At 47.7% G+C, this 24439-nt stretch overlaps 1 long non-coding RNA gene across 2 annotated transcripts; it reads right to left on the bottom strand.

Moving 5' to 3' along the window:
* Window positions 1-302: 302 nt before the first annotated feature.
* On the bottom strand, window positions 303-24054 carry LOC148108529 (uncharacterized). Of its 2 annotated transcripts, XR_015727534.1 has the most exons (5): window positions 23953-24054; window positions 23687-23819; window positions 23139-23238; window positions 2007-2444; window positions 303-1330 (listed from the first exon to the last, which is right to left on the bottom strand). It is a non-coding gene; the product is annotated as an uncharacterized LOC148108529 (long non-coding RNA). The 2 variants fall into 2 exon arrangements; XR_015727536.1 differs by lacking the exon at window positions 23687-23819 and having other exon boundaries at window positions 23953-24052.
* Between the last annotated feature and the right edge of the window lie 385 nt (window positions 24055-24439).

The following is a 24439-nucleotide window of genomic DNA, read 5'->3' on the forward strand; positions in this document are numbered from 1 at the left end:
TGGAATGGAGCAATGAATTAAATACATGGCAGGTGGTGAGAGCCAGTTTGTCACTGTTGGAGTAGAAAGCTACAGATCAGCCAAGGAAGAATATCACAATACAACCAGGTTGGAGACATCAGAATGAACTCCTCTTCGGCTCAATACGGATACACACAGTACCACATGGACATCTTTAATTAGGTGTGCTTACATTGGTTGGAACACATGCATATATTGCCTTCCATTGTCTTCTGAGCACATTCAGTTCCCACAGGCAAGACTTTAATACCATTCTCTAATAAAAGGAGCCAGAGCTCTTCTAAGATATTGCTAATAGTAGGACTGAGACTGTAAATATAGGAGCCAGGATAATCTTGAAGTATCAGAAAGTAAAGAAGTACCACAGAAAACCCTACAAAGATGGAATGATGTCCACAGAAAACAGGAGACAATGGAAAACACTGGTAAAAAATAAATGATTTGTTAAAAAGAAACCACAGGCCCCAAATGGAGTCACTTAACATTAAGAGACCCGGGTCAGCAAACGAGGTCTTACCACCTAACCCAACTGCAGTTTCACACACCCCCACCTCCAAGTAAACTTTAACCAGTCAACCAGGAATATGTACTGAATGGCCCCTTCTGTTCCCCTTAGGAGGGCAACCCTGCCTTAAACAATGCATTGTTTGCTAGCGATTTCCTTTTTTCAATTCCCTGTCTGCTTTTAAAAGCCTTTCCTTCCGTGCAGCTCAAAGGAGGTCCTTTCTATTTGCTAGATGGGATGCTGCCCAATTCATGAATTGTTCAGTAAGGCAATGTGATCTTTTAAATTGCTCAGTTATATTTTTTATTAACAGATTACACAGGTTTTTACAATTGGGGTTGAATAGACCTCTTCTAACAGAATTCCAAATAATAAATATAGACAGACCCTCAGCTACCCATCAAGGAGGTGCAGCTGACTCCCCTCTCCTACAGTGTGTGGGCTCCGCACAGTGTCTTCCTGCTCACGAGGACACACCATAGGCACCTGGGAAAGTAACTTCATGGTGGGGAAGCCCGACCAACACAGCCTCAGCCAGGTGACCAAGGTTAACACAGACAGTGACAAGTGTTCCTTGCTGTACAGTGATGACAGAGCACTTCACCTCTGTGATCCGCTTCCCTGAAAACCACAACCCCCGTCTAACCATGAGAAAAACAAGTAAATCCCAATGCAGGTCTATGTACAAAATGCCTGACCAGTCCTTCTCAACACCATCCAGGTCATCAAAACAAGACAAGTCACAGCCAAGCAGAGCCTAAAGAGACATGACGACCACATGTCATGGGGTGCCCTCATGGGATCCTGGAACCAGAAAAGGTAGAACAGAGGGAACCTGGATAAGTATGGACTTCAGTAAATAATAACGTATCAACATTTGTTCATTAATTGTGACAATTTATGACAAATTTAAAGGTTAAATAAGAGAAACCTCTTACATCAGACTGAAAACCTAGAGGAAATGGGTGGTTTCCTAATAAAAATGCACATTAACAAAATAGACCCTAAAATAAGGAAAAAACAAGCAGACCAATTAGCCATCCAGGGCCTCTTCCTCGTGCTGATTCTCCTCTCACTGTTCTGGGGTTTTCCTCTCTGGGGCAGAGAAGGAACAGGGACAGAACTACTCTGGAGCTCTGCTGAGACCTGACCTCACTCACTGTCTTCCTCTCCCCCAGCCATGCTCCTCCCAGTGAGGACACGTGCACGGGGAGTCTCAGGGATGGTCAATGCTGATGTGTCACCTAGCACTTTGGATGGCAAGGGACTGGACACACTTACTGAAGTAAAAGAAGTTAATATATTTTAATGGTAGAAATATGTTAATACTTGCAAGAGACAAGTTAGCAGTGGTTTTGGACTGGCAGGTCCAGAGGCTGACAATCATCCTGCTAAGTGCTCTGGGGTGGCCCCATTCCCAGGCACAGTCTGTCTCACTGCATCTGGGGCCTCCCACAACTCCAGGCTGACACCCACTCACCATCCGTTCTACTGGGAAGGGTTTCTCTTTCCCTTGGGTTCCATGTAAAGTCATGACTTTCAGTGTCTTTGGCCCAGCTTGGGTCACACTCTCATCCTTGAAGCCATTAGAGCACCCAGAGAACAGAGCATGGGGTTGGGTAGACTTGGATCGTACGCCCATCTCTGAGGTGGGTGGAGAGTGGGGTCTGTCCTCTGGAACTGTTTGGATGGGAGGCAGGTGAGATGTGGTTCCCAAAGGCAAGCTGAGATGCTGGACTTGGACGTGAGAATGGATGCCAGGCTGGGAAAGCAGCAGATTCCACATCACTGGTGGCAGACTGCACAGCTGTGGGATCTGAAGCCCAGGGAAGGAAGGAGTCACTTAGGGTCAGGGGCTGCAGCTGCCCATCCAGTGCTCTTGCTGTTCTCCCACGATGGCAAGACGCTCTTCCACTTGCTGAAAAAGCAACTTTGCTGTTGGTGTGAAACAAGACTCCTGCCCTGGGCACTGGGTCCTCTCGTCTCAGAGACTGGAAGGCACACAGACCTCACTCGTGTCCCTGGGAGGAGGGAGCCCCGGAGTGACACCTGCCCCCACATTAATCACCCATCCCCAAAGAACAAACTGGCTCATTTTCCAGTCTCTTCTCTGTCTTTTACAAAGAGCAGAGACCAAATGTGTGGATGGTGAGGAAATTATTGCTCAATGAAGCAGTGGGAGGCTCAAGGATTATCCCACAGCACAGAATCCACACTTGGCAGGCTGTTCAAAGGCCACAGACCCTGGGTCATGCATGCAGTCTCAGTGAGAAACTGCCTGCTGGGACACACAGTTGTTCCTATATCCTTGATTCCTATTTTTTTTTAAGATTTTATTTATTTATTTGACAGACAGAGAGACAGCCAGCGAGAGAGGGAACACAGGCAGGGGGAGTGGGAGAGGAAGAAGCAGGCTTCCAGCACAGGAGCCTGATATGGGGGTTGATCCCAGAATGCCAGGATCGCACACTGAGCCAAAGGCAGACACTTAACGACTGAGCCACCCAGGCGCCCCCCTGTATCCTTGATTCCTAACAAGTATGCATGGCAAATATTTGCATTATAACTGGAGGCCAAAGGACTGCCAGGCCAGTCTGTTGTATGGCTGTTGTACCCAGAGCCACACTCTGTATTTGGAGGATTATTACCGCTCTTAGCAGGCTCAGAGGCTGTGAGGGAGGAGGTGCTTGTCTCAAGCACACAAATGTTAGGAATGAAAACATCCCATGGCGCTGTCTACACTGCCCATGGACCTGTTACGTTGCCAGGAGCGCAGTCAGCTCAGTAACCTGCTGGGGGTGGTCAAGATCCAGACTGGCCTGAGCTGGAGGACCATAGATGTCTGCCTGGATGGTTGGAGGCCAAAGGTTGCCCTTTCTGAGACCTGTCTACTGCTAATCACTCAGATAGGACCAAGGATCCAGCCAGTTGCAAGAGGGCCCCACCAGCCCCACAAGAAGGCTGTATATGGGAGCAGGTAGGCCTCTGCACCCGGTCCTGTATGGATCCATACATGTCTGCTGCATGCTCTCGTGGGTCAGGGCTGTGCTGGAACCTGGGGCAGCCCAAGCAGAGTGGGATCAGTAACTGGTATAAGCTCTGCACAGCCCTTGACTGGAGTGCAGCTGTGTTTCAAACAATCAGTGCCCAGAGGGATATCTCACTCTTCTTCTGTTAGAGCCCAGGACTGAGGGACAGAAGAAAAAGACTCCAACTCAGGCCATGACTCATGTGTGACTCTGGGTAATTCCTGTCCAATGTGGTGGCCCAGAGACATGGAGGAGGGGAAAGTGAGCCCATTAGGCATAAACCCAGACCCTGACCCTGATCTTGACCCAGAACCAGACCCTGGCCCAGACCCTGACCTGATCCTGACCCAGAACCTGACCTAGACCCAGACCCAGACCCTATACTAGAGCCCGACCCAGACATTGGCCCAGACCCTGATCCTAACCCTGACACTGGACCAGACTCAGACCCTGACCTAGACACAGACCCAACCCTGACCTTGGTTCAGACCCTGACCCTGACCTAGACCTAGACCCAGACTCAGACCCATACCCTGACCCAGACCCAAACCCGGGTCCAAACCCTGACCCTGACCTAGACCCAGACTCAGACTCAGACTCAGACCCAGACCCAGACCCTGCCCCAGCCCAGAACCTGACCCTGACCCTAGCCCTACCTCTGGACCAGACCTAGGCTCTGACCCCTGACCCCTAACCCTAAACCCTAACCCTAAACCCTAACCCCTGACCCTAATCCGACCCTGACCCTAAACCCTAACCCCTAAACCTAAACCCTAAGCCCTAAGCCCTAGCCTCTATCCCTAACCCCTAACCCCAGAGCATTCAGGACAGGAGAACCGGGAGGGCCCCCGGAGCCCCCCACAACCTTCGGCGATCCCCAAGCCCCAACCTTGAAGCCCATGCTCACCCTCCCCTGTGTCTTCACCTCAACCCACTGCGGAGCTCACCACATAGCAGGCAGATCCGGCCTGCGGGGCTCCTGGGCTCTAACCCTAACCCTAGTTCATCTGTGGAGGGGCCCCTCCCCAGGAGCCTGGAGCCTCAACCGCGGGGATTTGGGACACTTGAGCCCCACCGCAGGACTCTGTCTGCCACCCCGCAGGAAACCGTGCCCCTTGGGAGGCCGTAGAGCATTCAGGGCGGGAGAACCAGGAGGGCCCCCCTGAGCCCCCGGTGAACTTCGGCGGCCTCCCGCACCCCAACCCTGAGGCCCACGCTCACCCTCCCCACGCCCTCACCTCAGCCCGTGTAGCTCGCCGTACAGCCAGCAGATTGGGCCTGCGGAGCTCCTGGGGTCTAACCCTAACCCAAGGTCAGCCGCGGGGGGGGGGGGGGGGGGGGGCCCTCCCCAGGAGCCTGGCACCGCAGCCCCCGGGGAATTGGGATACCTGTGCCCCACCGCAGGACTCAGCTTGCCACCCCACAGGAAACCGTGCCCCTTGGGGCACTACGGAGCATACAGGGCACGAGAACTTGGGGAGGCCCCCGGAGCCCGTCCCCATCTTCAGCAATCCCCCGTGCCCCAACCCTGAGGCCCATGCTCACCCTCCCCCACATCCTCATCTCAGCCCTCTGTGGAGCTTGCCGCACAGCCTGCAGATCGGCCCTGCCAGGCTCCTGGACCCTAACCCTTACCCTAGGTTGGCCACAGAAGGGCCCCTCCCCAGGGTCCTGGTGCCCCACTCCGGGGGATTGGGGACACCCGAGCCCCACCATAGGACTCAGCATGCACCCCACAGGAAACCCTACCGTTTTGGGGCACAGCAGAGCATTCAGGGCAAGAGAATTGGGGCACCCCCTAGGAGCCCCTTCTGGTGAACCCCAACCTTTGTGGGCCCTCCCGGGTGAAACCCCAAGGCTCACACTCACCCACCCTTGTGCCCTCATCTCAGTCGGCCCGGGAGTTCTCTGAGCACTGGGCAGTTCGGACCTTGCTGTCTCTTGAGGCCTAACCTAACCCTGGGTCTTCTGCTGAGGGTCCCCTCCCTGTTTGCCTGCCTCCAAGGCAGCAGGCATTGGGCTCGCCTCTGCACGACTAGAGGACTCAGCCTACCCCACAGCAGGAAACTGTCCGTTTGGGGCTGCAGCAAGGATTCATAGCAGGAAAATCGGATGGCCCCCCTTAGCCCATCCCAGGGAACCCCCACTTTCAGAGATCTCCCCGGATCCAATTACTAGCCTCACACTGACGTTTAAACTCGCTCTCCACGGAGATCTTTTGAAATTCACAATTCCAACTGATGGCATCATCCAGTCAGTGCCTTACCCAGCTTTAGGTCTTGAGATGGATTAAAATAGGAAGTCATTTCACTGATGATGACGTACTGGTGGCCAAGAGATACCTGCATAAATGCTTCATATCACTTGGCTTCAGGGAAATACAAATCTAAACCCCTATAGATGCCATATCACACCAGGCTGAATATCTAAAAATAAGAAGACATGAAACTACACATGTTGGAGAGGATGTGGAGAAGGGGAAACCCTCTTATACCCCTGTGTGAATGCAGTCCGGTACAGCCACTCTTGAAAATGGTACGGAGTTTCCTCAAGAAGTTATAAATAAAGCTACCCTATGCCCCAGCAATTGCACTACTGGGTATTTACCCCAAAGATACAGAGGTAGTGAAAAGACGGGACACATGCACCCCAGTGTTCATAGCAGCAATATCCATAATAGACAAACTGTGGAAAGAGTGCAGATGACCATGGACAGATGAATGGATAAAGAAGATGTGGTTCATATATACAACGGAATATTACTCAGCCATCAGAAAGGATGAATACTTACCATCACACCAACCTGGAGCTGGAGGGTATTATGCTGAGGGAAATAAGTCAATGAGAGAAAGACAATGATCATATGCTTTCACTCCTATGTGGAATATCAGAAACAGGGAAGAAGAGCATAGGGGAAGGGAGGGAAAATAGGATGGGAAGTCATCAGAGAGGGAGAAAAACCATGATAGACTTAAGTATCGCAACAAACTGATGATTGCTGGAGGGGGGGGTAACTGGGTGAGGGGCATTAAGGAGGTCACGTGATGCAATGAGCACTGGGTGTTACACACGACTGATGATTTATTGAAGACTACATCTGAAACTAATGATGTACTGTAAGTTGGCTAATGGAATTTATTTTTTTTTATTTTTTTTTTAAGATTTTATTTATTCACTTGACAGAGAGAGAGACAGCCAGCGAGAGAGGGAACACAAGCAGGGGGAGTGGGAGAGGAAGAAGCAGGCTCATAGCGGAGGAGCCCGATGTGGGGCTCGATCCCAGAACGCCGGGATCACGCCCTGAGCCGAAGGCAGACGCTTAACGACTGTGCCACCCAGGCGCCCCTGGTTAATGGAATTTAAATTAAAAAATAAAAGAATTCAAACAATCCTAAAAATTTGTATGGAACCACTAAAGATACTGAACAGCCAATGCAATGTGGAAAAGAAAAACAAAGCTGGAGGACTCACAATTCCAGATTTCAAGTTATACTACAAAGCGGCAGTCATCCTAACAGGATGGTACGACACAAAAATAAACACAGTGACCAAGGGAACAGGATAGAAATTCAGGCATAAAACCACAATTATGTGGTCGATGAATCTTCCACAAAGCAGGCAACAATAAAAAAAAGGGAAAAGTACAGTCCCTACAACAAATGGTGTTGGAAAAACTAGACAGCTATGCACAAAGAATGAAATTAGACTGCTTTCTTACATCATACAAACAGAACAGTTTCAAGAGCTCAGTGTGACCTGAAACCATAAAAATCCTACAAGAGGGCAAACAGTAGGGGACGCCTGGGTGGCATAGTCGTTAAGCGTCTGCCTTTGGCTCAGGGCGTGATCCCAGCGTTCTGGGATCGAGCCCCCATCAGGCTCCTCTGCTAGGAGTCTGCTTCTTCCTCTCCCACTCTCCTGTTTGTGTTCCTTTTCTCACTGGCTGTCTCTCTCTGTCAAATAAATACATAAAAATCTTAAAAAAAAAAAAAAAGAAAAAAAAGGAGGGCAGACAGTAACTTCATGACATGGACTGTACCAACATTTTTCTAGACTGTCTCCTGAGGCAAAGGAAATGAAAGCAAAAATAAACTATTGGGAATACAGCCAAATAAAAAGTTTCCACACAGCAGAAGAACAATGAAAACGTAATAATAAGACAACCTACTCAAAGGGAGAAGATATTTGCAAAGATCATATGCAATAAAGGGATAGTGTCCAAAACATATAGAACTGATACAACTCAAACCCCCCAAAACAAATAATCCAGTTAAAAAATAGTGAGAAGACAGGAACAGACATTTCTCCAAAAAAAAATACAGATGGCCAACAGTCCCGTGAAAAGATGTTCACCATCACCCATCATCAGGAAAATGTAAATCCAAAGGACAATGAGGTATTACCTCACACCTGTCAGAATGGCTAACATCAAAAGCACAACAAAGAGCAGGTGTTGGGAGGATGTGGATAAAGGGGAATCCTCGCGAACTGTGGGTGGGAACGCAAACTGTGGTGGCCACCGTGGAAAACAGTATGAAGGTTCCTCAAAAAATTAAATATAGAACTACCCTATGATCCAGCAATCACACTACTGGGTATTTACCCAAAGAACAGGAAAACAGTAACTTAAAAGGATACGTGCACCCCTTTGTTTCTTGCAACATTATTTACAATATCACAATATGGAAGCAATCCAAGAGTCTGTTGAAAAATTGATAAACGAGATGATAGATGTGTATATTCACACGCGCGCGCACGCACGCGCGCACACACACACACACACACACACACTGGAATATTACTTGGCCATAAAAAGAATGCAACCTTGCCATTTGCAGCCACATGGATGGAGCTAGAGAGTATCACCCTAAATGAAATCAGTCAAACAAAGACAAATACCATATGACATCACTCTTACATGGAATTTAAGACACAAACATACATACATAAAGGAGAAAAAGAGACAAACCAAAATACAGACTCTTAGCAATAGAGAACAAACGGATGGTTACCAGAGGGGAGGTGGATAGAGGGAGGAGTGAATAGATGAAGCGGATTAAGAGGACACTTTTCTTGATGACCACTGAGTAATATATAGAATTATCGAATCGCTCTATTGTACACCCAAAACTAATGTTAACACTGTATGTTAGCTCTACTAGAATTAAAATAAACTTTTAAAAAATATTTTTCTTTCAGTAACCTATTTGAAAAAGCTTCTGCTGTGCAATGTGCATAAGCCCTACTTGGGAGGATTCACTCTACAATAATTATTCACTCTATGCCTTGAATTCAAATTTCACTGAGTTCTTACACTCTACGTGTAGATCCCAGCCCACAGGAGCCATGGTCCTTTTCTTTCCAGGCTCAGCACCTATGCATTCAAGATTGGAAGTAGAGACAGATGCCATTTCACAATCCAGAAAGTTGTTATTCTTTCTGTTTTAGTGTGAGATAGTCACAGAGTGTGGGACAGGTTTCAGAGCGGGTTTGTTATATATCCTGGATCCATTTGGCTAATAGGTTCTGTGTGTATGGGCTTCCTTCCAAGCACATACATGGAAGATGCAAAGGTGGGTGGGCTCAGTGCGGGATAAGAAGAGGACCAAGTACAGACAAGGGTACGAACCCTCCAGGATTCGTGATCCAGGAACTCCTACGGGAGTGGGTACGGGTGGTAGAATCCATGGGAAACTCCAAGGTCACCAGGTGAACACAGGAGGCACAGGTCAAGGAATCTGGATATGCAGGGCTTGGAGGCTGCTCTGAGCTACCTCTGGGAGGGAGGGAGGGAAGGAATGAGAAGCAGACATTGCCTGCCACTCGACCATGCCATCTGCCCACCGCTCTGGCACACGTCAGTCTACACAGCTGACACAGCCTTGGCTCAGGATGGGCTGGCTCGGGTCCCTCAACCCTCGGTGGGACAGCTGGCTCCAGGGCTCAGGGACATGCTGAGGGAGGTGAGAGGGAAGGCTACCCCTCCCGAGTCATCCTCTCCTTGAGCAGACAGCCCCCCAGGACTGCTGAAAACACACTAACTGGTTTGAAAGACATGCCATGGATGAAGTAAGGCATAAAGAAATACAAAACAATGTTCGTTTTTAAGTTCAGAGCTGTCATCTCAGGAAGCGGGGAGAGCTTCCCTAAAGAAGACTGCGAGGAGGGCAGGCCAGGCTGAAAAGGGAGACGTGGCTCTCCTGATTGGAGACCTGCAGCTCCCCTCCAGGGCAGGGCATCATCCTCACCTCATGGAGGATCCATGGAAGTGTTCCTTCAGGGGACTGACAGGGCCAGAGGTGCATCTCGAGAAGGCTACCCTGGCATTGGACTGCACAGGGCACCAGGAACGAGGGCCAGATGGAGGACGGGCAATACCCCAGAGGCCATGGGGCAAGATTAGAGGCACATGACCTTGGAGATGATGATGAAAAGCAGGAGGTGGCAGCATGGAGCCGGCACGAAAGTGCCATGGGAACAGTGCCCACAGCTACACTGACTGGGTGCCTTCTGTGCCAGGTGTGGCTGACTTCAGTGGGCTCCAGACTAGTCCTGACCACAGCCCTAGGAAGTGTGCACCACCCCCGGCCTCCTATCCCCTTGCAGCTGCTAGGAATCATGGTCACAGACCCTGGTCAGCTTTCGTGGAAACCAAGCAGTGGCTCCCCTGCACGCTGCACCTCTGGTGGTGGTCCAGTGTGACCCTCGTGCCTGGCCAGAGACTGATGTCTACCTGTCTCCACACAACTCCGCAGACAGGAGGGTGTCCCTGAATTCCACAGGACCTGATGAGACAGATCCACAGAACCCAACACCCAGTGGGTCACTTGGGACCTCACCTAGGGTCATGAAGCTCACCATGCCCTATTTCTGTCACTTCCCACAGAAAGCCTGGTTCTGACCCCCACAATACCATACAGCCTGGTTGCTGACGTGTGGTCATGCCATGAACCCACATGGCACGTTTCTTTTAGAGAAGGCTACGCCTACACCTCCTAGAAAATATTTCTAATGAAGTACAAGTCCATCAGGACTACGGTGTGAACGGTAGCACACAGCCTGCATGGTAGTAGTCAGTAATTCTAACAAGAGCTGACCCCCCCCTCCCATCTCACAAAACCTTCCTCTGTCCCCACAGAACTCACGGTCTGCCCTCAGAAAAACCCCCAGGAAACAAACCTTTAATCTGAATGCTCCCTTCACCTTCTGGTTCAAATCTTGTCCAACCACAATGATATGAAACAAGAAAACAGTCTCAAGAAGAAAATGGGACATGATGGGTAGTAAGGAGGGCACGTATTGCATGGTGCACTGGGTGTTATACGCAACTAATGAATCGTCGAACTTTACATCAAACACCAGGGATTTACTGTATGGTGACTAACATAAAAAAAAAACATTTAAAAAAAAGAAGAAAATGGGACAGTCAAAAGTATGTGGAGATTGGGGTGCCTGGGTGGCTCAGTCATTAAGCATCTGCCTTCAGCTCAGGTCGTGATCCCAGGGTCCTGGGATATAGCCCCTCATCAGGCTCCTTGCTCAGTGGGGACCCTGCTTCTCCTTCTCCCACCCACCTGCTTGCGTTCCCTCTCTCGCTGTCTCACTCTCCGTCAAATACAGAAATAAAAAAATCTTTACGAAAATATGTGGACATTTAACAACATGCTACTGAACAACCAACAGTCAAAGAAGAAATCAAAAGAAATTTTAGAAGTACCTTGACACAAATGAAAAAGAGAACCTACAAAAACTTATGAGATGCTCTCCAATAAACAACCTGATTTCATGTAGTAAAGAATTAGAAAAAAAAAAAACAAGCAAAGCCCCAAATTAGTAGAAATAAGGAAATAACAAAAAGGAATGCATAAATAAATCCAATGGAGACTAAAAAGACAAAAAATCAATGAAAATAAGAGCTGCCTTTTTTGGAAAGATAAACAAAACTGACAAACTTAGCTAGACTCACCAAGAAAGACAGAGGACTCGAATACAATCACGAAAGAAAGATAATGGATTCCTGTCTCACATCAAAATCAAAAGAACACAAGCAGCAAACTCTTCGACCTTGGACACAACAACTTCTTGCAAGACACGTCTCTAAAGGCAAAGGAAATAAAAGCAAAAATGAACTATGGGGACTTCATCAAGATGAAAATCTTCTCAACAGCAAAGCAAACAATCAACAAAACTAAAAGGCAACCTACAGAATCGCAGAAGATATTGGCAAATGATATCACAGATAAAGGGCTGGTATCCAAGATCTATACAGAACTTCTCAAACTCGACACCCAAGAAATGGGCAGAAGACACAAAGAGATACTTCTCACGAAAAAATGCTCCACATCACTTGCCATCAGGGAAATACAAATCAAAATTACAATGAGATACCACCTTACACCACTTAGAATGGTTAAAATGAACAAGGCAGGAAATAAAAATTGTTGGAGAGGATATGGAGAAAAGGGAACCCTCTTACACTATTGGTGAGAATGCAAGTTGGTACAGCCACTTTTGAACAGTATGGAGGTTCCTCAAGACGTTAAACACAGAGCTACCCTACGACCACCAATTGCACTACTGGGTATTTACCCCATAGACACAGAGTAGTGAAAAGAAGGGGCACGTGTATCCCAATGTTCATAGCAGCCATGTCCACAATAGCCAAACTCTGGAAGGAGCCAAGATGTCCTTCAGCAGATGAATGGACAAAGAAGATGTGGTTCATCTATACAATGGAATATCACTCAGCCATCAGAAAGGATGAATACCCACCATTTGCACCAACATGGATGGACCAGGAGGGGATTATGCTAAGTGAAATTAAGTCAAGCAGAGAAAGACAATTATCATATGGTTTCACTCCTATGTGGAATGGAAGGAATAGCATGCAGGACATTAGGAGAAGGAAGGGAAAAGTGAAGGGGGAGAATGAGAGGGGGAGATGAACCATGAGAGACTATTGATGCCGGGAAAAAAACTGAAGGTTGCAGAAAGGGAGGGGGTGGGGGGACGGGTTATCCTGGTGATGGGTATTAAGGAGGGCACGTGTTGTAATGAGCACTAGGTGTTATATGCAAACAATGAAGCATGGAACACTACATCAAAAACCAATGAAGTACTGTAGGGTGACTAACATAATTTTTAAAAAATAGGAAGATATGAAATCCACACAGAAAAACTGTCACTATTTGCAAATGACATGAAATCCCTAAAGATTCCACAAAAAACCTGTTAGAATAAACAAATTCAGTAAAGCTGCAGGATATAAAGTCAATATACAGAGACCTGTCGCATTGATTTTTTTTCAGATTTTATTTATTTATTTGACAGGGAGAGAAAAAGCACGAGCAGGGGGAGTGTCAGACAGAGGGAGAAGCAAACCCTCGCTAAGCGGGGAGCCCAACACGGGGCTCGATCCCAGGACTCTGGGATCATGACCTGAGCTGAAGGCAGACGCTTCACCGATGACCCAACTTCTTGCATTTCTATATACTGATGACACACTTTCGCAAAGATAAATTAAAAAAGCAATGCCATTTACAATTGCATCCAAAAAAAAAATCTAGGAATAAAAGTAACCAAGAATGAGAAAGACATGGTACACTCAACACATGGCAGAAAAGAAATGAAAAATATGTGTGTCCAGGGGGGCAGAATGTATGGGTCAAAGATTTGGAAGGCGACACAAACAAATGGAAGCATACGCCATGCTCCTTAACTGGAAGAGTTAATTATGTGAACATGTCCATCATACCCAAAGCAATCGACAGATGTGATGAAATCCCTATCTGAATTCCAGTGGCATTATTCAAGGAAATAGAAGACAGTCCTAAAACTCGTATGGAATCACAAAAGACCCCAAATACCCAAAGCAACCTGGAGAAAGAAAGGTGCAGTCAACACACTCCTGGATTTCAAGCTGGATTACAAAGCTGTTGTCATCAAAACAGGATGTTACTGGCATAAACACAGACACCAGGTCAGTGGAACAGAACAGAAAGCTCAGGAACTTACCCACACGTAGATGATCCTAACTTACGACACAGCAGCAGAAGATATGCCATGAGGGAAGGACTGTCTCTTCAGTGAGCGGTAACAGGCAAACTGGACACTAAATGCAGAAGAATATAACTGGGCCACTTTCTTACACCACACACAAAATTTTTAATGGATGAATGATTTGAACATAAGACCTGAATCCATAAACCTCCAAGAAGACACAGGTACTAAGTCTCTCGACATTGGTTTTGGCAAAGAGTCTTCAGATCGGACACCAAATGCAAAGGCAACAAAAGCAAAAATAAACAAGTGGAACAACATCAAACTGAAATCTTCCACACGGCAAAAGAAACCAGCAAAAACTTAGAAGGCCACTGAGCCAATAAGAAAAAAATATCTGCGAATCATATGTGTGAGAAGAGGCTAATATCCAGAATGCACACAACACTCTTACAAATCAAAACAAAAAAAAACTGTATAAAAAATGGGGGGAATATGTGAATAGATACTTTCCAAAGATGGCACACAGGTGCCAACAGACAGAAAAAGTTGTTCGACATCACTAATCATCGTCAGGGAGACATAAGTCAAAACCACAATCGGCTATCCCCTCACAACTGTTGCAACGGCAATCGTCCCAGAGGCAGACGACGGGACCCTGTGCACTGTTGGTGGGAATGGAAATGGGTGCACCCACTGTGACAAACGGTATGGAGGTTCCTGAAAAAATAAATACAACTACCACATGACCCAGTAATGGCTCTACTGATTATTGATTTGGAGAACACAAAAACACTGCCTCAAAAAGACAGATGCACTCCCACGTTCACTGCAGCATTATTCACAATAACCAGACATAGAAACAAAGACTTTGGGAGCCTTATGCCAAGTAACTCAGACACAGAAAGACAAATACCAGATGCTCTCATGTACATTCCACGTGGAATAAACAAATACTGAACGCATAGATACTGAGAACAGATGGGTGGGTGCCTGATTCGGGGATGGGGTGGTAGAAACGGTTGAAGGTGGTCAAAGGCGCAATGTTTGAGTGATAAAATCCAACAGTCATGGAATGTTCTGTCCAGCAGGGAGACTAAAACTAACCCCGCAGGATGGGGTATAGGTTTCCCTGCTCTTTGAAAGTACAGTGTTCCAAGGAAACCTTCCACAGAAGAAATGGTGTCAAGAAGGAATGACCATTAATTTATATGGAAAAATTAGAAAGCACGCTCAGACTCCAAAAATTCCTTCTCTTTGGCTTTTCTTAGGCCTCAGGACACAACTCCTAACGGATGCCAAAAATAAATGGAGATAAAGCACAGCAGAGCCTCACAGACACAATTCAAAGCACTGGTGGCTGGATGCCAAGAGCGGTTCCCAGCGGAAGGAGCTGGTTGGGGTGCACGCCGCCTCTGTCATGCTTCTCCCCAAAACAGACACGGAACGCGATTCTCACTGTTTGACTTTTTTCATAAGAGGGAAATCTTCTTCAGGTCTCTTCCTCTTACTGAAGCCGGGTAATAACGTAGATCTTTCAAGAAAGCCAAGTGTCTTACTGTGAACATTTAAAAAGTGGGGGATACCTGTACTTGAATGTTGCTGAGGGAGGAGATGTGAAAGGTTCTCCCGGACACAAACTTCAGCAGATCCACTGGGAAAGGCACCTTCCTCAGCATGCGGCACACGGACTACCTCCTACCCCCAGAAACCTTCTCCTTCCCCTAGCTCAGGACAACCCACAACAGCTGGGAGTTACCCCAGTTCCTCCTTTCTCTCATTTCCAATATCTAAGCTGTCGGCAAATCCTGTGAGCTCCATCTTCAAGACGCACCCAGAATAGGACTAACCACTCCTTCCAAGGCCACCTGTCTGGTCCACACTGAAGCTCATCTCTTGCTTGAGTTCCTAGAAAAGGGTCATCATTGACCTTACTTGCCCATCCCCAACCCTCTGTCATCTGTTCTCAACACTGAAGCCAGGATGGCCTGGTGAAACAGGGTCCCGTGGGGTCACAGCCCTGCAATGGCTTTCTGTCACGCTCTGTCACGTCCCTGAGGTCATGTCCTAAGCTGTCTCCTGTAGCCATAGGGCCTTCTTGCTGCTCCTGGACGCGCCTCCTATGCTCCTGCCCCATGGCCTTTACACATGCTTTCCCTTCTGTTTAGAATGCTCTTGATGTAAAAAGGAGAATTACAGACCGATATCCCTGATGAATATAGACGCCAAAATTCTCAGCAAGATCCTAGCTAATAGGATCCAATACATTAAAGGGATTATCCATCATGACCAAGTGGGATTCATCCCTGGGATGCAAGCGTGGTTCAACATACACAAATCGATCAGTGTGATAGATCACATCAACAAGAAAAGAGTCAAGAACCATAGGATCCTCTCAATGGATGCAGAAAAAGCATTTGACAAAAAACAGCATCCTTTCCTGATTAAAACACTTCAGAGTGTAGGGATGGAGGGTACATTCCTCAAGCTCAAAAACCCATCTATGAAAAGCCTACGGCGAATATGATTCTCAATGGGGAAAAGCTGGAAGCCTTTCCCTTAAGATCAGGAACAGGACAAGGATGCCCACTCTCACCACTATTATTCAACACAGTACTAGAAGTCCTTGCAACAGCAATCAGACAACAAAAAGGAATATAACATATTCAAATCGGCAATGAAGAAGTCAAACTGTCTCTCTTCGCAGATGACATGATACTCTATATGGAAAACCCAAAAGACTCCACCCCCAAATTACTAGGACTTATAGAGCAATTCAGTAATGTGGCGGGATACAAAATCAATGCTCAGGAATCAGTTGCATTTCTTTACACGAACAATGAGACTGAAGAAAGAGAAATTAGGGAATCCATCCCATTTACAATAGCACCAAAAATCATACGATATCTCAGAATTAACTTAACCAGAGAGGTAAAGGATCTATATTCTAGAAACTACAGATCACTCTTGAAAGACATTGAAGAAAACACAAAAAGATGGAAAAACGTTCCATGCTCATGGATCATAAGAATACACAGTTAAAATGTCTGTGCTACCCAGAGCAATCTACACTTTCAATGCCATCCCGATCAAATTACCAATGACATTTTTCAAAGAACTAGAACAAATAGTCCTTAAATTTGTATGGAACCAGAAAAGGCCCCGAATCGCCAAGGAACTGTTGAAAAGGAAAAACAAAGCTGGGGGCATCACAATGCCGGATTTCCAGCTGTACTACAAAGCTGTGATCACAAAGAGAGCATGGTACTGGCACAAAAAAAGACACATAGTCCAATGGAACAGAATAGAGAATCCAAAAATGGACCCTCGGCTCTTTGGGCAACTAATCTTTGATGAAGCAGGAAAAAACATCCAGTGGAAAAAAGACAGTCTCTTCAATAAATGGTGCTGGGAAAATTGGACAGCTACATGCAAAAGAATGAAACTTGACCACTCTCTCACACCATACACAAAGATAAACTCCAATTGGATGCAAGACCTCAATGTGAGACAAGAATACATCAAAATTCTAGAGGAGAACATAGGCAGCAACCTCTACGACATCGGCCAAAGCAACCTTTTTCATGACACATCTCCAAATGCAAGAGAAACAAAAGAAAAAATGAACTTGTGGGACTACATCAAGATAAAAACTTCTGCACGGCCAAGGAAACAGTAAAAAAAACTAAGAGGCAGCCCACGGAATGGGAGAATATATTTGCAAATGACACTACAGATAAAAAACTGGTATCCGAGATCTACAAAGAACTTCTCAAACTCAATACACGAGAAACAAATAATCAAATCAAACATGCGCAGAAGATATGAACAGACACTTTTCCAATGAAGACATACAAATGGCTAAAAGACACATGAAAAAATTTTCAAGATCATCAGCCAACAAGGAAAATCAAATCAAAACCACACTAAGATACCACCTTATGCCAGTTAGAATGGCAAAAATGGACAAGGCAAAAAACAACAAATGTTGGAGAGGATGTGGAGAAAGGGGAACCCTCTTCCATTGTTGGTGGGAATGCAAGTTGGTACAGCCACTCTGGAAAACAGTGTGGAGGTCCCTTAAAAAGTCAAAAATAGAGCTACCCTACCTATGATCCAGCCATTGCACTACTGGGTATTTACCCCAAAGATACAGACATAGTAAAGAGAAGGGCCGTAGGCACCCCACTGTTCATAGCAGCATTGTCCACAATAGCTAAATTGTGGAAGGACTCGAGATGCCCTTCAACAGACAAATGGATTAAGAAGATGTGGTCCAGGGGCGACTGGGTAGTGCAGTCGTTAAGCATCTGCCTTTGGCTCAGGGCGTGATCCCGGTGTTCCGGGATCAAGTCCCACATCGGGCTCCTCCGCTGGGAGCCTGCCTCTTCCTCTCCCACTCCCCTGCTGTGTTCCCTCTCTCGCTGGTTGTCTCCCTGTCACATAAATAAATAAAATCTTTAAAAAAAAAAAAAAGAAAAAGAAGAAGAAGATGTGGTCCATATACACAACAGAATATTACTCAGCCATCAGAGAGAATGATTACCCAACATTTGCAGCAACATGGACAGGACTCGAAGAGATTATGCAAAGTGAAATAGGTCAAGCAGAAAAAGACAATTATCATATGGTTTCACTCATTTATGGAACATAAGAAATGAGATAGGTAGGAGAAGGAAGGGAAGAATGAAGGGGGGGTAAACAGAAGAGGGAATGAACCACCAGAGACTATGGACTCTGGGAAACAAACTGAGGGCCTCAGGGGAAGAGGGATGGGGGATTTGCGCTGGGCTAGTGATGGGTATTAAGGAGGGCACGTATTGCATGGAGCACTGGGTGTTATACGCAAATAATGAATCATGTAACACTACATCAAAAAATAAGGAGGTACTGTACGGTGACTAATAAAAAATTATTATTAAAAAATGCTCTTGATGTGATATCATTCACCTTCTTTATATCTTGACTCAGGTAACACCTTCTTAGTGAAGTCCCACCTGGCCCGTATGTGAATAGCAAACACCACCCTCACCTCCCCTTGTCTGTCTCCTGTTTTATATTTCCATAGCACTTATCAAATGTCTCCAGTCCATCTCGGCAAGCAAGAAACCAAGGCAAAAACTGTTCGCTTAACCACCGACTTCCCCCAATGTCGTGCTCCAAATCCCCAGGGGAAAAGATGCCCCAGGCTCTTGCACAGCCAGGATGCCTGGGACACGGCGGTCCACCTCCTGCACCCTGAACACCATCATGAAAGGGAGCCATACAAGGAATCCACCTGCACAGGAAACCTGAAACCAGACACCTTCCTCGATGACATGTGAGCACACACGCTTCCTCCCCTTGCCTGAGGTGCTCATCCAAGAAAGCTGAGCAAAGACGCATCCCAGGGTCCAAATCTCCCTCTGGCTGAGGTCCTGGGAAAGAGACATCTCTCCTCCCTGCACCAACCACCTGGGATTGGTGTCCGGAATCCTCCTGTGCTCAGGCAGAGCGGTGCTCCTGTCCCTCTTTCCTGTGAGGTCCTCACAAACCAGTGGTCAGGAAGGAGCCTGCAGCAGTGTCAACAGGCCGCCCAGCTCAGCCTCAGTCCTGCACGTCCGCCCCACGCAGAACTGGACCTTCACAGAGACTGGTGTCCTGTGTGGCCTCAGAACCTAACGGCAGGAGCGGAGATTTCAAGGTCCAAAGGAACACTGACCTCTTCCACAAAGCACAGCAACGTGGAGAGAGGATTTCTCAGGGGTGTGGCTCTGGAAGAAGTGCTTCTGCTGGCTGAACTCAGACACCAGGCAGAGGACATCTGCTGTGTGTCCTCCGAGGAAACAGGCAGCACACTGGGCAAGAATCCATAATGCTGCCTGGGGGCTGCTTCCCACTGACCACCCTGCTGAGCCGAGGGCTTGAGAACCAATCAGGAACCAACTGTGTTATCACATATGCAGCCAGAGTGCTGCCGGGGCGGGGGGGGTGGGGGTAGGGGTGGGGGGAAGTGACCCCAGTCCCGATCCTTGTAGCAACCTGGCCTGCCCATCAAGAGCGACGGTCCAAGACCATGACGTCACAACCCCCCAGCTATCTGATCCGACCACCCTGCCAGGCTAGCACCTGCTCAGTGAGTCCTAAGACCCAGAGAATTCTTTGCACTCCAGCTCAATCCTTCTCACAGAGAAGCAATCTCCAGCCTCAGAAAAGCCTCATCATTAGCTCTGGAATTCCCTGGGTTGTGTCTACATTGGCCCACACAGGGGTCCCATGCAGACCACTCCGCAAATGCCCTAGGGTTGCAAGCCACTTTCAAGCTGCCCTTAGAAAGGCAGAAACTGGCCGGGTTAGGCAGACCAGCCAAGTGACTCGATGTGCTGCAAACTCGGACAACGTCCTCCCTGAACACCAGCGCTTCTGAGCCCAAGCTTCCAACCTTCGCTCACTGGGCACTGAGTACCACGTCGGCATGAACACTGCTCTTCGATTCACTGGCCTCCCAGTCCTTCCAATCAGAAACCCAGCTTCAGACACCACTCTAGTTTCCCTTCAGAGAGAGAAGTCAACTGATGGAATAAAACACTCCCTGTGCACAGCACACTTCTATCCACATCGAATTCCTTGGTCTTTCTCATTCGGGCAGCCCTACAAGACCCACACCAATGAGAGATACCTCAAGTTCAATCATCACGTATATATTTGACCTTGTGTTGTTCCTTTTGCTATGTGTATCTCAAAGTCAATGTCTATATTGCTTTCTTAAAACATCAATAATAATAATGACACTGTCACCTAAGGGTTAGGATCACCACAGCCAGACAACATGACTCTGGTCCAGATAAGGACGAAGACACAACCTCAGCCCATGAATCAAACCCCACACCCTCAGGAATCCCGACACACCTCACGGGTGAAGAGTTCCTTTGCTACATGGAGTTGTCTGCGTCCAAAGGATACAGGCAACCCCCAGCATTCATTCTGTTTTCTTCGTCAATTCCCCAGCTCAAGTCGCAAGTGACTCACTGGGTCAAGCTTCCAGAGCCCAGGATGGGCCTCCAGGTAAGCAGCACCCCCCCCCGCCCCCACCCCGGGAAAGGTAATGGGGGGGGGCTCGATTTCCTTTGGGAGCACAATGTGCCACTCCCCAAGCTCCTAAAGAACCCACACTCCTTCTCCCTTTCTCCCTCTCACAAAGGCCACCAAACCCTGTGACAGCTCTGAGGCTGTTTTAACAAATAATTTCTAATATCGGAATGTGGCTCGCAGAAGAGAAAAACATGAACACCCACAAAGGATTCTCTTAATATTTCAGAAGACTGTTTTTCCATTGTTTAATTAAAACAGGAAATAAAAGGCACAGATAGCCCCTTCCACTAGCAGGTCCTATTCACTTCACTGATGGAAAGTAGAGCAGGAAATAAAAGAGTAACAGATGTTCTGAGGACCCACCATGTCCATCACCTCAGGTTTGAAACTTCTCACGCATGCAAGGAAAGAAGCACCACCAAACATCTCGGCCTGGCGACTCTGACAGTCTGAACTGGAGTGACAGGGACAGACGATGAGGCTGTGTGTGCTGGCTGAGGCTGGTGGCCCAGAAGAAGGGGCTCGGCCAGCTCTCCACCTGTGCCTCACCTGTCCTCAGACAGGAACTTGCACACGGCCCTCACCTGTCACAACTCTCACACAGGAGACCCACAGCCACCCCTGGAGCCCACCCTGCCCACACCCTGCTGCAGAATGCACTCAGCTCTCCTCTGGGACCCCTGTCAGCTTTACCCAGACCTGGAACTCCCCCGTCTCCTGCAAAGCTCCCGGATTCCCCCTCTTCTTCTAAAATCACACTGGCTCAAGGCTTTCATGAGAAAGCTATAACGCTAACTAATGAAAGGTTCACACTTACTTTCCCCTTCTGTAGCCTTTCTCTCCTTCTGTCCTACCTGTGCAAACTGTAACATATCAGTGGAACATGAACGTGCTCTGAGACCTGGATCTTTCATTGCAGCTTTCTGAGGACTCCTTATGTGATAAGAAACTAGAGTATCCTACAACAGGGTGTTTTACAACTATCATCTATAGAATAGTACAGCCCAATTCACTATAATTTTACCTCACTCTTCATGAAGCAGAACACTTTTTCCTTTCTTCTTTTACTTAAATTCCAGTTAGTTCACATGCCATGGAATATTCGCTTCAGGGGTAGGATTTAGTGATTCCTCACCTGCATACAGTACCCAGTGCTCATCACAAGTGCCCTCCTTAATACCCCTCACCCATTTAACTCTTCCCCCCACGCCCCTGTCCTGCAGCAACACTCAGTTTGTTCTCCAAGGTTGAGTCTATTTCCTTGTTTGCCTTTCTCATCACCCCTCAACTCTGTTCATCTGTTTTCTTTCTGAAATTCCACATGAGTGAGATCATAGGATATTTGTCTTTCCTCACTGATGTTGCTTAGCTTAATACACTCTAGATCCATCCACATCCTTGCAAATGGTAAGATTTCATTCTTTTTGAACCTGGGTCATATTCCATTATATATATGTACCCCACATCTGCTTTATCCATTCATCAGTGCATGGACTTTGGGATTCTCTCCATAGTTTGGCTACAGTGGACATTGCTGCTATAAACATTATGGTGCATGTACCCCCTTTGAATCTGCATTTCTGTATCCTTTGGGTAAATACCTAGGAGAGCAATTGCTGGATCATGGGGTTGTTCAATGTTTAACTTTTTGAGGAGCCCCCACACTGTTTCCCAGACTGGCTGCACCACTTTGCATTCCCACCAACAGGATGGGAGGGCTCCCCTTTAAGCAGAACATTATCTGCCGGCAATTTCATAAAAGGAAACAAAACCTCTGGGAGATGCACCCAGGGTCAGGCAAGCAGTTGCAGAATTCATGCCAGGGCTCCTGACGCCAAGCCCCTTGAAGCCACCAGCATGCCACTATCCAAAAGAATTCCCACACTCTCCTTCTGACTCCACCACCAAAGAAACTACAGAGAGAATATGGCACCTCAAAATTTCGAGATAATACATTTAGTAAAACTAGAAAGTCAAGCTCAACTTTTAAACAGGAACAGGCCGCTTTGGATAATTTTGAATTTTCCCTCCACCCTAATTTTAACTCTTCCAATGAAAAGACTAACCAATGATGAAACATCACCTTTGACAAATGACAAGACATCATCCAAGTCTGTATCTGATGACAAAAAGCCACCTAACTCTAGATGCTGGCCACTCAACCATATCTTAGGCCCAATTGAATAAACAGTGTTAGACGAAGGAACAAATTAGATGTTACAAACAGGCACAGAGTGAATCTCACCTTCCCTTTCTAATAAAAGAGGGTTCCTAGGAAACAGATGTTCAAAATACATTTGTAAGCAATAAATGGACAAAGAAATTGTCATCCCCTGCAAAGTTCTACATGTAGGGAAACTATGTAACTCTTGCACCAAATCCAGAATGCTGACAGCTACTTAAGTTTTACTTTGAGGCTCAACTAGAGAAAAGAGAAAAGCCCAGCAGGTTTTGGGAAAATGAGAGGTTTTACCTCCAGTCCTGACATAGATAGGACATTTCACCAAACGTACGTGTGCTTTCTCTGAACGCTGGCGTCCTGTGACAAGCTGCCTCGCTGACTCAGATGCTGAACTCGGGTCTTGTGGAGCCAGAGCAGAGAAGTGCTGTCAGCTGGGGAGAAGAAGGCACCTCTGACCTAAAGCCTGCACACCTGCTTTGGTTTCTGGGCGAAGGGGCAACACATGCTTGTTGTTTAGCAGCAATTATCTTCATTCTAAATAGACAATGACCTTGCCTTTTCTGGAAAGCGGACTTACTCTCCTAAAGAAGCCCTCAATTCGTCTATTCCAAATGCAACTGGTTTACACCCGCCTCCAGGCCCCCACCTGGAGGATTTTCCAGCACGATTCTAACAGCCAATTACCACTAACCTGGGGGCACATGGGGCATAATGCTGAAGTTGGGGGACGGCTCTGGGGCTTGTTACCACCACACGTATGCCTGGGGGAACAGGGAACACCCTGCTGAACTCGGGGTACTGCTCAAGCTCCATCACCTGCACTGTGTCAGGGAACCGGGAGACACTCCACTGAAGATGGGGACTGTGTGCGGCCCTTACCTGCACTCTTCCCGGGGAACACAGGAAACCCTGACATTCTGCAACCCATCCCACAAAAGCTCAGGTGAGCGGGCGCCCTGGAGTTCACGGGTCTGGGGAATACGGCCAGTTGACGGACATCGGGCAGAAGAGACTTTAAACGGAAAAAGAAAACTCACCTGAGTCCCCATGATGAACTCTCTCCACGCGCCCTTCCAGAACCCCGCCTCCCACCCGGGGCGCACCCTACCCCCGGACCCCCACGCCAGTGCACAGCGCTCACTCACCAGCGGGGAACTCCGCAGGGCAACTCTCTCTCTCCCAGCGTCCCTTCTTCTGCCCCAGGTCGGCAACCCGCTGCAACTCCGGGACCGCCCACAGAGACGTAGCTCCACCCCCACACAGTGATTGGTCGGGGAGGGTGGTGCCCAAGCCCCTTGGATGCCGGGCAACCCGCCCTCGCATCCCGCAACCCTGCCAGTGCAGGGGGTCCAGGAGGCGCCTCACTGCCCCAACACCCAGCGCAGGCATGGGTGGGGTCGTGGGCCGGGCCCCACTCACACACCTGGCCCCTTCCGGGGAACCCTCTAGCTGCAGAAGACCCTCAGAGCCCTGCCCCTTCCCTTTCTGCACCAGCCCTCCCTGCTGGGGTGTGCCTGGTTCCAGGCAAGGTCAGCTGCTCTCAGACCCTCCAAGGCTTGGGCTTTAGGAAATGGGATGATTTCATGCATTTCCAAAGCAACTTTAAGACTCCAAAAGTAATGCTCTAATTGG

Source organism: Ursus americanus, chromosome 18 (genome assembly GCF_024610735.1).
Source record: "Ursus americanus isolate L20-20 chromosome 18, mUrsAme1.1.p, whole genome shotgun sequence".
Classification (NCBI taxonomy): Eukaryota; Metazoa; Chordata; class Mammalia; order Carnivora; family Ursidae; genus Ursus; species Ursus americanus.